Raw genomic sequence first — 14,680 nt, 5'->3', positions numbered from 1 at the left:
GCTATAGTATCCTGCCATTCGGCAGGAACTAAAAATTGGTGGGCAAATAGAAGTGTTAAAAAAACATTGTTTAACAAGATTTGTGCTTAGCCAAAAAAAAAAATTACAACTAAATAGTAAAATTCAATGATGTTCACCATTAAAAATTATTTTAAATTGGTGCATTTTTATCCATTGAATCTATATTGTTGTAGGTCGGTGCAACTATTAGTATGAAAGTACGCGATAATTATTAATATCAGAGTGCAATTTATCATATAATATATATACAACCTATTTCAATATTGTGAACTCCAAATTTTGGGGGTTTTAGATTATTTAAAAACAAAGAGATGGGCATACAAAATATATTGAATAAATTGATTTGCTAATTTTAAGATGATTAAGTGATTGGTAATTGCTTATCTTTCATACATAGTAACAGATTTTAGATAATTAATTATTGTTATTAAATTCAAAATGATTAATATTAGTTTTTAATTCATGATTTTGAGAATATATAAGTTTAAACATAGTTTATTTGCTATCTTCACCTTTGTATGATTACAAAGACTTAAATAAATATTATTAAAACTTATTTTTAAGATTATTATTATTTTTAAAGTATTTATCTCTTGTTTTCAATCCCTTAGACCCTCGTTGGTCTCTTGTTGGACATTAATAAATTTATCTTATCTTATCTTATTAACAAATTTTATATTTCTAAATTTGTGGTTTTATAATTATGTAAATATGATTTTCCAATGCCACCATAGAATTGATTACTTTTACCAAAAACAAATTAAAATTAAATTTTTTTTATAATATATTGTTGACATGTTAATGGTGCAATACAATTCTTTTCATTAGTTTTAACAAATTGTTAGATAATATTTAATTAATATAATTGTCTTTTCACTCCCTACATAATATTTTACTATATAAAAATTATATGTTTCATTGATATAATATATTTCTTAATTATATGGAATACATTGTCATCATTTAATTAATATTTTTTAATACAATGATTATTTTCCTATATTTTTAGCTTTTGTTTAGCATTGTATTTGTTGACCTTCTTGAATCCTCTGAACTTGTCCTTTCACAGATATTGATGATATAATAAATTGTTTGGTAAAGCAAAAGAAAAATTATTTAGTTTGTTAACTTTAATTTTTTTAAGACTAGTGATGGTGTCAAAATATATAGTCCACTAATATAACTCGGGGGGGGTGAATCAGTTATCCAACTATTATAACATTTATCAACCTTAAACAAACTTAACCATATGAGCAATATAAATTGAAACCACAACAAGATACTCATATACAATAACACCAGATATGTTAACTAGGGAAACCCTTGATTAGAGGGAAAACCCCGGTAGGGATGATAACCACAAGATGATGTACAAATATAAATATTCCTTGTTAGAGGATGGACCCTATTAGGGGTCTATTACAACATTCAATACATATCAGTCCCTATTAGGAGACTTTGAATCTCTGTTAGGAGATTTCAACCCTATTAGGAGTTGTGCCAGCCTTATTAGGAGTTGTGGAAGACAGCTGGACCCACTGTCCAACCAAGTTCGAGGGCAAGACTAATGAACCCATTGTCCAAATGATCTATGTATTATTCCTTGTACAATAATAGAATGGTACTGTATTGTTCCTTGTTCTTTCTCTGTCTTGTCAACCGAACTTCTACTTCTTCTAATCTTGTAACTAGATCACAAATCTCACATCCAATAATCCCTTGGATCGCTTACACGCATTCAGTAAGCACTCTGCTCCTTTTTGCACTTCACACTTCATACAACAATCACAACATACAATCCACATTACAAACAAGGAAAACATCTTTCCTTTATACTATATCTTCATAATAATTCCTTGAGTCGGCCTTGAAGCTTTCCCAATTAATTATAATAAGATAATTAATTAATTACAATTACAATAGCATTGTTGGCTCACAGTTTATACAAGACTTCACACGTGCGATACTTGGGCTTGTGCACTCGCTGACATCACCAATAGACTATCCTCTCTCACTTCCCAATTGTGCATCTTCTCATTGCATCTCAAATGTAAGATAGCCAACAAACATTGAGAACTATTTTCCCAATACTCTATCTGTGAGGCCTCGCCCTGACCCATCGTAGCATAGCGATGCATTACTATTATTTTTTTATATTCACGACTCGAGATGTCGAGACATTATCCGATGCTTAGAACATATTTTATTATTTCATGTTGTGTGATGTTATTTTCAAATATATTTGACGATTGTCATTTAATGTTTCATGTATATGTATGTTGATGAACTCGGTAAATGTAGGATTGAGACTTTGATTTAAGAGATTTTAAATGATTAAGAATTAAGTAGGATAAGGAAACCCTTATTGATGTATGTTTTAATTTATGTGAATTTTTGAATATGTATACATTATGTACATGTGATTTTACGGGACTACTGATGTGTGAAATGAGTGTGCAGATATTTAGCCGAGAAACCCTATGGAGGAACAGGACTGATCTCCATGTGCTAAATTCAAAAACTTTGTTGTTCATAATTCACGTATTGTATTGTGAGATGTATGTATGCATCTTCTTTGTTCAGTGAATGTTAATGTTCGTAATTATGTTCTTTCAGTGTCGCTTGACACTCGTAAAATGTTTGTGTGCTTCGGTGTGCTGTTTAGGGTTAATTGTTTAACTTTTGGACCAAGTTGGTTTAAGTTAGTGTCAGTTTTCTATTGGGTTCTTAATCAAGGTTAGTCATCCCTTAATCCAGATTAGTGCTTATTTGCAAGTTAAAGTAGTAAGTTGGACCTATTTTATTCCTAGATTTTATTTGACTCTAAACCTCTTTCCTAGGCTTTAAAACATGTTATTATTCTAACTAAAGGGTATGGGTATGGGTTAGGGGTCTTTTCCAACTCCTAAGCCCCTTTTTTTGACTTTTGAGGTCACCCAAAAAGTCCCTTTTTGCCTTTGTGCGAAAATTGACCATGGTTATCTTGAGTTACCTCACCTCATCTCCACTTAGGGTTTAACCATAGTGTAGGTTGAGTTAAGAGTTTCTAGAGTTGCTAGTGGGTGGAAATAGTTATTGCTCCTTTTGGGTGGTTGAGTTGGAGGCTTATTTAGAGGCCTTCCTTGGACTAGTTGGTTGTTACCCAATCTCTACATTTAGAGAAGTTTTCTTGAAGCTTGAAGGAAGGAAGGAAAAGGATACTCTACTCAAACTTGTTCGTTGCCATTACCTCTTTGTGAAGGTAGGAAATTCTCATCTCCCTTATTCAGTTTTTATGTTTGGTTTCATGTTCGTGTTACCTTGTTGTTGTTTCACTGTTGTATGGTTGTGGGTATGTGGGAAGATTTGAAAACCATGTCATTTTGGTTGTTTTCCTTTCTTGTTTATGTGTTGCAATTTTGAGTTTTTCTTACATGGGTGTTTTGGTATTACTCACCCTTGGAGAGGGCAGAAGTGACCAATTTTGGGAAAGGTCTGTTTACTTGGACTCCAACCTGTGTAGAGTCTCGTCTCAGGATGAGAAGAGGGATAAAGGGTAGGGTGTTATGGGCCCCTACCCATCAACACAAACCTGGTATGAGCATGGCAAGTTTAAATGGAAGAACGGAAGTTCTTGGTTATTAGCCCCGATGGGGCATCTGAATGGGTGTTGTGCTTGACTTCTCCTGTTGGAAGAATCCACCTTTCCCTAGTCTTGATTCATTGTGAATCCTATTGTGTAAACCATGTATGATTATGCATGCTTGATGTTCTTTTGGTTCTGCTTGGTTGTCACCCGATCAGATATTGGTTTCCTCCACGGTTCTTGAAATGAGATTCAGAAAATATTACAAACTCCTTGATTTGATCATGAAGAAAATTTGATAAAATTGTTGAAATTTGGGATTGAGATCCTATTGTAAATTTGTATTTTATACCTTATTGTTTATGGCAACGAAGCCGGATTTTCTTCCTGATTCTTTCCCGACTGAGCCTTGAATCAAGTTTGCCAATAAAATTGGTGTTTTGAGCATAATTATTGGTCATGTGATTAAATTTTGTAACACATTATTTTGGATGGATGCACATCAAAAATAGGATGAAATGATGATGGTTTAGTAAGCAAAATTTTCTAGTTCCTTTTATGTTCAAAATGAAAATTATGATTGAGGAAAGAAAACAATGGCTATGGTTGATTTATTGCAATTCAAGTTATTTAGGAGATCAAATTTACCATGCATTATTGTGACCCAACTATTAACTTCTTGTTATAAATCTGTTCTATTAATATATTCCTTGTAGAACAAAAGAAAATAAATATATCTATTACCTTGTAATCTATGCTTATAAAAAAAATAAAGCTTCAAAGAAAATTTCCAAGAGCAAAATGCTCTCTGGATTTTGCATGGGAAAGGAAATTAAATCATGGTAGAACAGAGAATATTCTCTGTAGATCTTTTGTTCATATTTAAATTCAAAAAAAATATAAATAAATAATCAAAAAAAAAATTAAACATGAATATCTCAATTAATATAAAACTTATATCTATCTTAATATCCTACCATACCAAATAAACTTTTAGACATAACTCCTTAGCTCTTACCTAGGCGCAGTAGTTGGAGGCAAAGTCAAACAATGGACATGGGGAGGGTGACGTCACCCTGTCCCCATGTCACATCCCCCCTTTATTTGCTCCTCTCAAAATGCGCGCTCATTCTTTCCTTGGATGGGAAGTTGAGTGATTGTTTTTTAAAAAAAAAATTGAATTGCATCCTTGCCCCACGTCAACTTGGGGTCCTTTGTGGGTGGGGGACAAGATAGGACTAACGCAGCCCGTCAGTCACGTGGACCTATGCGCAAGGCAGCTTGGAGGTCGATTTGATAGGTGGAGGGGGTAGGTGTTTTAGGGGGTAGGTGTTTTAGGTGTAGGTTAGTATTAAGTTTTGTTAGTTGGTTTTAATTATTTTAATTAAGTTTTATTAGATGTTTTATTATTATGTTATAATGTTAAGGGGGTTAGTTTAGATATGAGTTAGGTTAGATTAGTTGTTTTAGTAGTTAGGTTGTTAAATTTAATTTGGGTTTTATTTAATGTTAAATTATGTTAGTGAGTCTATTTATTAGTTTTATTATTATTAAGCTATATTTTAGTAAGTGGTGTTAGTATTTGGTTTTTTTTTAGTTTTTTAATTAGTTTAAAGTGTAATTTTTATAAAGTATGTTCTTTAAATTTATATATATATTGCTTTAGTAATGTTAGTTAAATTTCATGTTTTAATTGATAGTCTTTAAAATTTTATTTAAATTGAAAAGTTAAGTTCTATTTAATAGATTAGACGTTCTTTTATGAATGATTTGATCAACTATAGGTTTAGTTAGTTAGTTTAAGATAAATTAGTTAAAGATGAAATTAATATTGAATTAGTTTAGATCTAATTTATATTCGATTAAATTTTTGTTGAAAATTAAGCTAAGTTGGAGATTTAAGAAATGTTGGTATTAATTGTATCTTTGAAAATTTGTTTTATTAGTGTCCTAATAGCTTAAGTTATTCGAATAATCTAAACCCAATCTTCGTTAGATTGTTATTAAAATAATTTTCGCATGATTGTTTAAGCAATGTAATAACAAATCAGTAAACATTTATATCAACCTAATAACAATGTACTTCAGAATCCTGACGATGTATTCCTCCACAAAAGTTTTTAAACCAAGAATGTTGTAGAGAAACTTTTCTTAAACCGTAATCAATCTTTTCAACTTAGAGCACGTTTAAGTATTAATTTTAAAAAAAAAACAAAATTGTGTGTTTTGCCCTCGTAGTTTGGGCATGACACTATCTCATGACTGCTCTCTGTAAATCAGGTACATCTTTCGTACGTCTTCGACTTAGACTCTACGCACTCGACCACATCATCAAGACATTGTGCCGAACATGTCCATGATTGTGCATCACCAAACAATCAAACCACTGTCTATACCATTAAGATCTATGTCTGCTACTCAGTCAGTCTTTAAATAAACAATGCTATGTTGACATCAATGACAAACACAGCCATGAATGCAACTATCAATATTTTCCAATGCTCGGGATACTCCCCCAATGTAGTATCATCAACATTCATGCTAATAGATGGTGTGACCAAGATTGAATTTTGAAAATAAAGAACGAAAAAGATATCAAAGAGAATATCAAAGAGAGTATCATAGATGACAAAGAGAACAAATGACAAATGTTCAAAGAGAAGAACAAAGGAGAAGACATAGAGAACTTGATAGACACAAAAAAGCTAGAAGAAGGGTAGAAATAGCATTGGAACAACTAGAATATGAAAATACAAATGAAAGAAACATGAACACAAAATGTCATCACCCTACATATCATCAAGTATCTCAATTTGAAAGACATGAATGGCAACAAATTAATCATCAATCAAGTGAGATGCGTAACCATCTATTTGACAGTAATATTGAGCTGAACCTTCAAAATAAAAACTCAAGATCAATGGAACATGCACCAGAAGCACCACAATATGGAAGTCAAATAGAAACCAATGAAGATGTGGAAGGTACCACACAAAATATACCAAACCCAAATGACATGCTTCAATTAGACTTTTGAAGATTACAAATGAATCTTCATATTTTTTACAATGCAAAAATTATAGAGTTTCTTGATAGAATAGTTTTTAATTATATATCAATACGTCGTCATCATTTAATTAATATTTTTTAATAAACTTACTTTTCTAGCTTTTGGTTAGCATTATAATTTTTGACATTTTCTCTACCATTGAATGCTCTCAACTTATCCTTTTGCGGATCTTCATGATATAGTTTTTGTTAGGTAAAGCTAAAGCAACTTTATTTAGTTTGTTAACTTTAAATTTTTTTAATTCCAGTGATAGTGCAACCGAGATTGAATTTTGAAAATGAGGAAGAAAGAAAAAATATCAAAGAGAATAGCAGAGAGAGTATCGTAGACAACAAAGAGAACAAATGGAAAATGTTCAAAGAGAAGAACAAAGGAGAAGACGCAGAGAAGCTAATAGACACAGAAATGCTAGAAGAAGGGCATAAATAGCATTGGAACAACTAGAATTTGAAAATAGAGGTGAAAGAAACAGAAATAGAAAGTCATCAACCTACATATATTGAGAATCTCAATTCAAAAGACATGAAGGGTAACAAATTAATCATCAATCAAGTGAGAGGCATAACCATCTATTTGATAGAAATATTGAGTTGAATCTTCAAAATGAAAACTCAAGATCAAGGGAACATGCACCAAAAGCACTACAATATGGAAGTCAAATAGAAATCAATGCAAGTGTGGAAGGTACTACACAAAATATATCGAACCCAAATGGTGTGCTTCAATCAAACTTTAGAAGATTTCAAATGTTTTGAGATAATGGGTGTTGCACACATTGCATAATAATGTTATAGTGTATTATTTTATTTTATTATGTAATGTTGCACCTAGGTGGACATGCAACATGTAAAGATTCTCATGGGATATACTCGATGAGTTGTATTGTAACATTGTGATAATATTTGATGTAATTATTTAATATTGGGAAAAAAATTTAAATGTCCAATATTAAATGTAGGGTCAATGGGTTAGGTAGCACATGGTTTATGTAATACCACTTAGTGGTTTTGTGGGACTTGCTACTATATAAGCAGCGACAATGGTAGTTGTAGAAATAAGAAGGCAGAAAGGGAAATAGTGGAGTGAAACAAGGCTTGACAGGTTAGCCAAGGGAGCATTTGTGAAGGTTGGAAGCATGACATGGGATGTGTGGATTCAACTTGTTCACATGGATTGTTTAGTTGTGGCTATGGCTTTAAAGGCTTCCCTGATTATATTGCAATGATATTTTTTGTTGAATAATACATGGTGATGGATGTTTTTGGAGGCTAGGTTTTTTCTCTCAATGAGGGTTTCCCGGAGTATATCTTGTGTAACAATTTTTTGTGAGTATGTTGTCTATTCTCTTGCATGTGGATTTTTTAATTGTATATTTATTTTAGATCTATTATGGGTTATGTGGAAATGGTTATATTATTTATTGCAAGTTTCCTTACAAAATGAATTATAGAATTCGATTGGATAGGTTTAAAACTCCAAGTATGTGTTATGTTTGGAAAGAATCTTATCCTGAAATTAAGGTATATTGGAACTCTTAAGGTCATATATGCAACAGATGTTGACAAGAGAGAGGAACTCATAGGTTTTCATATTCAAATAATATGGATCCTAACCATCAACTAGAAGAGCTTGTGAATTTGACTTAGGTAGAAGAGATGTTAATTGCACATGTTAGCCCTATACTGCAAGTTACACATGCAACTGGAGGTCAATATGAAATAGAACACATTTTAAAAATTCTACCACATACAATAGATAACTTACTAATCATTATTGTTCGTAGAAGGGATCAATGTGGCACCAAATATAACTTTACAATTAATAGGGATCGTGTGCATAAAGCACAAAAATACGAAGTAGAAAATGACAAGTTTTACTTAGATGTTAGGATTGACAAAAACACTCACAATGATCTCCCAAGAAATTCTAATGATTTTTTTTTTGAAGTCATGGAAATAGATGAAGGTAACATAATGGAGCACACAACATCAATGGCTTGAACAAGACCACCTAATATTCAAAGAGAAATGGAATTAATCCATGCATGGGTTAATAACCCTAATACAAATTCAACTCCATCCCTTGAAGGGCCAACTATCAATGTATTTGCTATCAATGAATATATCACATCAGGGTTGTTGGATATGACATTTCCAACATTATTTCCAGATGATAGGTATGATTGGTTAGAACCAAGAATGAGATGAGTACATCTACATGAATTTGTAAAGCATCTATTGCGTTATCAAGATCATTGCTTTGGTCAACATCCAAGGTTTAGGTACGTTATGATGAACATGATAATGAGGCACCGTACACAAAATTCAACTACAGTGTTTTTGAAAAGAAGTTTCCAAGATATACCAATTACAATTAATGAGTTGCGCCAACATATGGAAAAAATGCCACATAATAATTTGGCTGATAGGTTGATGTGCTTTGGAACAACATTAAGGGGTACAAGATCATATTGGGCTAAATGTCGTACAGAATTAACATACATGTTTCACCAATTTGGCACAGTTGGATTTACTTTTTATTTCTGAGTTTGAATTGGCAATTATTTGAGCACGTGGATTGCTTTGAAGAGTATATCAGTTTACCTTGAATGGAAGAATTTGTAAATATTTATAATGAAGGTTCTTAATTGAATATACAATAATCAATCTTAAAATGTCTTAAGAAAAGGTATTTGGCTAGTTAATAATGGAAGTTATATAAAAGTTCAAATTTTGACTAGTTGAAAATGGGGCCAACAAGTGGATTAACCTTTAGTGGACATGTTGCATGTTGCACAATGACCTTTTCACCTTGGAGGGTGATCCACATTTAGTGGACATGTAAAATATTCACTTTTCCATGTTTGAAGGTTGGTCCATCTTTAATGGATGTGGTGCATTATCACATTTCCAGATTAAGTAGATGATAAGTTATCACTTTGTGTACCATGTCATAATATTGGCACTTGTCATAAGCTTATGCCTTCTCATGTCCCACCTTAGCCTATTTAACCAAGGGGTTTCCTATATACTATCAATTCAATTAATTCAGTTAATTCGACTTATATAGCATTCTTGTTGAGAATACAATTTATTATTGTCATATTGATTTTTGTTACTGTATTATCCATCAAGCCTCTAGATCTTGGGTAGCTATTTCCATTTCTGTATCTTATAGGTTTGTTTGTTTTTTTTTGCAATTTTAAGATTTTTTAAAAAGAAAATCAAATTTTCCAACAAATAAGAATGGCATTGTAAGGTTTTTTTAATGAACTTGAACTTTCTTTAAATTCTTTTAGAAATGAAATCATGAACAATAATGGGTATAGTGTGTGTGGTGTTGGTGAGGACGTTGAAGTTGAAATAGACAAAAGAACTCCAATAACTAGACCTAGAAGTATGACATCCATTGGAAGTTCTTCAAGAAGTGGGTGTAGCAAAGTGACAATTTCAAACCTATTTGGATGTCCTTTCCAACTCCTCCAAACTTATGCAACAAACCCATTCAACACCAACAAACATTTATTACAATTTTCTATAGAGAATAGAAAAAATAAAGAGTTAGTTGAGTATGTGAGTGCCATTTGTGCCACAAATAATTGACACACCATAGAAACCTTATCAAGAAAACACTGGTGCAATGCCCTTCTCTGCTGCTAAGAAAAGGTGAGTGAGATGAAAAGGTGTTCCTGAGCAATCAAACAAGCTAAAATCAGGGGCTGCTGAACATCCCATAATTATTAATAAAAGGAAAAATCGTGCTCCTCATGTGTGGAAGAATCCTGGTAGAGAAAGAATTAATCACTGTTTTGGCAATTACGTTGGAAACATTTACAAATAACTGAAATCTTGAGCGGAGAAAAGTATCAGCAACCACCACCTTATCGATTAATCGATCAGAATTTTCCAATTTATCCTAACACATTTTAATCATTTGAAAAGTACTGACTTTAGAAATCAGCTCATTCTCTTTTTCTGCTTCCAGACTCTTAATTCAATAAGTTCATTTGTCAAAAGACCAAATTGCATACCCAAAATTCAGGTTTGTGTAGAGACCTACTTCAAATAAAAGCTACTTTAGTCTTATAATAATAAGGCAAAACAATTTCTAGTACTTATTTAACAGATCGCAAGAAAGAAATCTTTTATATTTAATTACTAAATGCAATTATTTGGTAACTTACACTAATTTTTTCATGCCCTCCTCTTGGAATGGATATATGATCATCCATGTCATGAAGGGACGATTCCTTAAAGCAAGTTAAATGTCTGCCAGCAGTTAAGAATAACCTCTTTAACCCACCTCTGTGATCAATCATTGTTCCCGAATCATTTCTTCTCCCGTTTCCCATTCATCTTCCAGTGGAATAACTTGGAACGAATTGACATAAAGTTTACACCCAATTTCTGTCCCTGCACTAATCATACAATATATGTATGAAAAGACTGAATTGTGAACGATCCACATTTGTTTAGGGCCATTAGGCTATAAAGAGAAAATGCAAATAATTGGCATGCTCCATTGTTAGAAAGTATGCGGGCACAGGTGCAAGTGCGTAGGAGGAAGGAATGATGTCATTGCTCCTCCTATCATCCAACGAATCCTCTGCCAACAGATACACAACCTAGAACTTTCTGCTACAATTGCTTTCTCCCATCCTTGTTTCTAATTCTGTGAGGTAAATTCAGGAGCAGGGCCACTCTGCTAATTGTCAATCAATCACCATTAATGCCCACAACTCCACTTCCACCATGAAGCGTGTACACTCGGCAGTGTGCAGAAGAAGCTCATCAATCTGGGAAGCAACGAGAGAAAGTAAGAATAACAATTATAACCACAAGAATGTCTTTGAACCCAAAAAATGGACAGTTAAATCTTAATAAACATATGTTTTAAAGGCTGAATAATTAACCATTTCGGCTATCATGTTCATACACACCTCATCGTTGAACAAATCAACAGGGAGTGTAACCTAGTTGTTTCTGTCACTGAATCACTGGCGAAGATCCATCCATTTCATAAAAAGTGAACATTTTATCTCAATAAAGTACGTAGACTCTTGGTTTGAAGACTCACAATCCGATGCATCCAGGATAGAGCTTAGATAACAAACACATAAGTTGTTTACTTTTCTCTTGCCTGTAGTGCCAATAGTGTTGTCAAGGAACATAAATCACTGTATACATCTTCAAATAATTGCATCCATCCATGCCATATTCCAGAGAATTTTGCTGTGCATTACCATCCATTTCAGAGACTTTTGTTGTGCATTACCATCCATTTCAAGATATTCCGAAGACTTGTGCTTGGCAACAAATATTTCAACCATCTATGCCAAACTATTACAAAGACTTGAACCATCCAAAATTATGAAGGCTGGCCAGTTCTCGAATTTCACTTATATCCGTGAGTTTCAAACAAATCAGCTGGCCAAATCACATTTCTGCAGCTCCCTGAATTGGAATAATCATTCAATCTACAAACTTCAAAGTACAAAAGTTGTCAAACTTTTGGACAATACAAAGAGTTTCTCTCATTCACTTAAATTTGGCATTTGTAAAGAAGATAAATTGTCAAAACTGTTTACTATTGGCAATTGTAAACAAGACAAATTACCAAAACTGTTTAATATTGGTAATAATAAAGAAGATAAACTACCAAAATTGTTTAATATTGGCAATTGTAAAGAAGATAAATTGCCAAAGCTGTTTGGTGAAGGACTGAAAGTGCTGCATTCCTCCATACATAAAAATTTGAGTTGTCCGAAGGTGGTGAACAACTCATTCAGTTTGCTCAGATAATTGAGCAATCCTTCTTTTCAAATTTAAACCCAAATAATTCTAAAACTAAAGGAATTCCACCCATATTTTCCAAAATTTGAACCACGTTTCTGTCTGTGTTCTCTATGCCTTGGGCGAGCAATACTTTTGCATGGTTTGCATGGTCTAGTGCTACTTTAGAGAAAAGATTTTCCCACTCAGAATAGGAAAGCAATTCTACCTCAAACGGAAAGTCTCTCTCCAAAAGTATGTCAATCTGTCCAAGCCTTCTCGAGGCTAGAAGAACCCCCATCCTACTTGTAAGACAAATTAAATCTTCTCGCAAAATCCTAAAGAGGATATTTGCTTGAAGAGGATCGCAAATAAATGGTAATGATCCACTCTCAAATCCTTTGTTGATTGTTCCGAACCTTCCCGCATGGCTCGTCAATTCTTAGACCACAAAAGTGTTGCAGCTGCTTAACATGATTATCTGAACAGTTTTGATCCACACAGAATCTGCACGATTTGTAGACCTTAGTCTCAAAACATTTGAACACAGAAGTTGTCGTAACTACTTTTTCCAATAGCTCCAGCCCATGGAGTTTGAACCACTCTCTTTGATTGATCAGTTGGTTCCATTTTCAGAGATCTAATTACTCCTCTTTCGGTGATTTCAGAGCCAACTGAAAAATCAACCAAAAACAAAACCACAACCCTTGTTTTAGATACAAATACGGACGAAATAGGATAAATCTGAAGTAAGATATCCCATGTTGCCTCATATAAATCTGTATAACTCCACAGATTAGAAAACTCACTGTATTGCAACAAGTTCTAAAATACATCTCTCCTCTACATGAGTTATTAATATAAAGTTATAGACTGTAAGAATGAAAATCAACTTATATAAACCTGCAATGAGACGAACATATAAATCTGGAATTTACAGACCTACCCTTTTCAAATGCGTAAGCTTCAATATCCCCAATTAACCCAAAAATGGGAGACCCGAATGCATAGAAAAATAAGGCCCGAAGAGCATGACAATCAGCAAAGCACCCCAAAAAAAAATGAAAACCCTAAATAAACAACGTGATAGCTGTTTACTTTTAGGGTAACAAATCCCCAACAAATATGCAGGCCGTTTAGATTTGGGCTTCTCGTATCTACTTCTATGAAGGGTCCATTAATTATAATATCGGCTTCTTAAACCTACATAGATATCTGTTTAAGATCATACCTGATTTGGGTTCTCATCCTACTGTTGGATTACACAAGTGATCCTCTCCAGCACATAAAAGCCCACAGCATGGGATCTGGATAAATGTGTGCAGCCAAAATTCATTTTCACACAATCATCGCGAATTATTCACAAACAGGAAAATAAAATAGAAAAATAGCTTATTAAATTCTAAAATGATCTTCTTAATCTATGCTGCGTGCAAAAACTTTACCTCGAGAGCCTGTGTGAGAGATGTAGAAGAGACAGAACCCCAATCCCATTGACAGTAATATTCTGTAGAAAGGGGAGAAACAAACAGAGAAAGTGAGGGCTTATAACACAAGAAATGAAAGGAATAAAGTATGGGAGAACCCTAGGAGAAAGCTTTGTGACACGATAGTAATGTGTACATTTTTCTGCAGCTGGGAAATTGTTGCCTGAAAATAAAGAGGAGAAACAGTTCAAGCATAAGAGAAAGAGGAGAAACAGATCAAACATAAGTGGTTCCAAGAAAAAGGAATCTAGGGCAGAGGATTTGAGGTCCGCCAATCGCAAGCAATAGATAAACCGAATAGAAATGAAAAGTTAATTTTCCTCCTGTCCTCTGCTATATCTCATCTATTTTATTTTCTATGCTCCATCGAGTTATTTTCTATGGTCCGTCGAGTTCATGGGACGGGAACGGGGACGTTTTTAGATTTTTTCATATATAGAGATAGAATGCATATTTTTTCATATATAGAGATAGAATTCAAATATGCATCTCGTAACATTGATAAATCATTTATCAAACATTTTAGAAGATCAATAATGAAATATTATCAAGTGGTAAATATTAAATATTTTTATTATAACAATATCACATACATATATAGCAAAAATCAAAATGCCTAAAAGCTCCGAGTATCATGCATGAAATGAAAATGAAATAAAAAGAAGTTCAATTAAAATAGTCGGTAAATATTAAACGCAATCTTTCCTCACTGTTGCTACTGCTCTTTTTTTTTTTTTCTTTCTCGTAGCAAGTATGTCAAATTTAA

The 14,680-nt window shown here is 33.1% G+C and overlaps 1 long non-coding RNA gene across 7 annotated transcripts; it reads right to left on the bottom strand.

The window, feature by feature from the left end:
• Nucleotides 1-10,239: 10,239 nt before the first annotated feature.
• LOC149543828 (uncharacterized) lies at nucleotides 10,240-14,351 on the bottom strand. 7 transcript variants are annotated; one of them, XR_016355689.1, is made up of 6 exons: nucleotides 13,873-14,298; nucleotides 13,659-13,734; nucleotides 12,657-13,101; nucleotides 11,596-12,139; nucleotides 10,840-11,451; nucleotides 10,288-10,437 (listed from the first exon to the last, which is right to left on the bottom strand). It is a non-coding gene; the product is annotated as an uncharacterized LOC149543828 (long non-coding RNA). The 7 variants fall into 7 exon arrangements; XR_016355692.1 differs by lacking the exon at nucleotides 10,288-10,437 and having other exon boundaries at nucleotides 10,788-11,451; nucleotides 13,873-13,934; nucleotides 14,051-14,303; XR_016355690.1 differs by having other exon boundaries at nucleotides 10,240-10,344; nucleotides 11,596-13,101; nucleotides 13,873-14,351.
• Nucleotides 14,352-14,680: the final 329 nt, after the last annotated feature.

This window comes from Cupressus sempervirens, chromosome 8, assembly GCF_028749045.1.
Source record: "Cupressus sempervirens isolate cs-2001-9-10 chromosome 8, ASM2874904v1, whole genome shotgun sequence".
NCBI lineage: Eukaryota > Viridiplantae > Streptophyta > Pinopsida > Cupressales > Cupressaceae > Cupressus > Cupressus sempervirens.
This window is presented reverse-complemented; position numbering and strand designations above follow the sequence as displayed.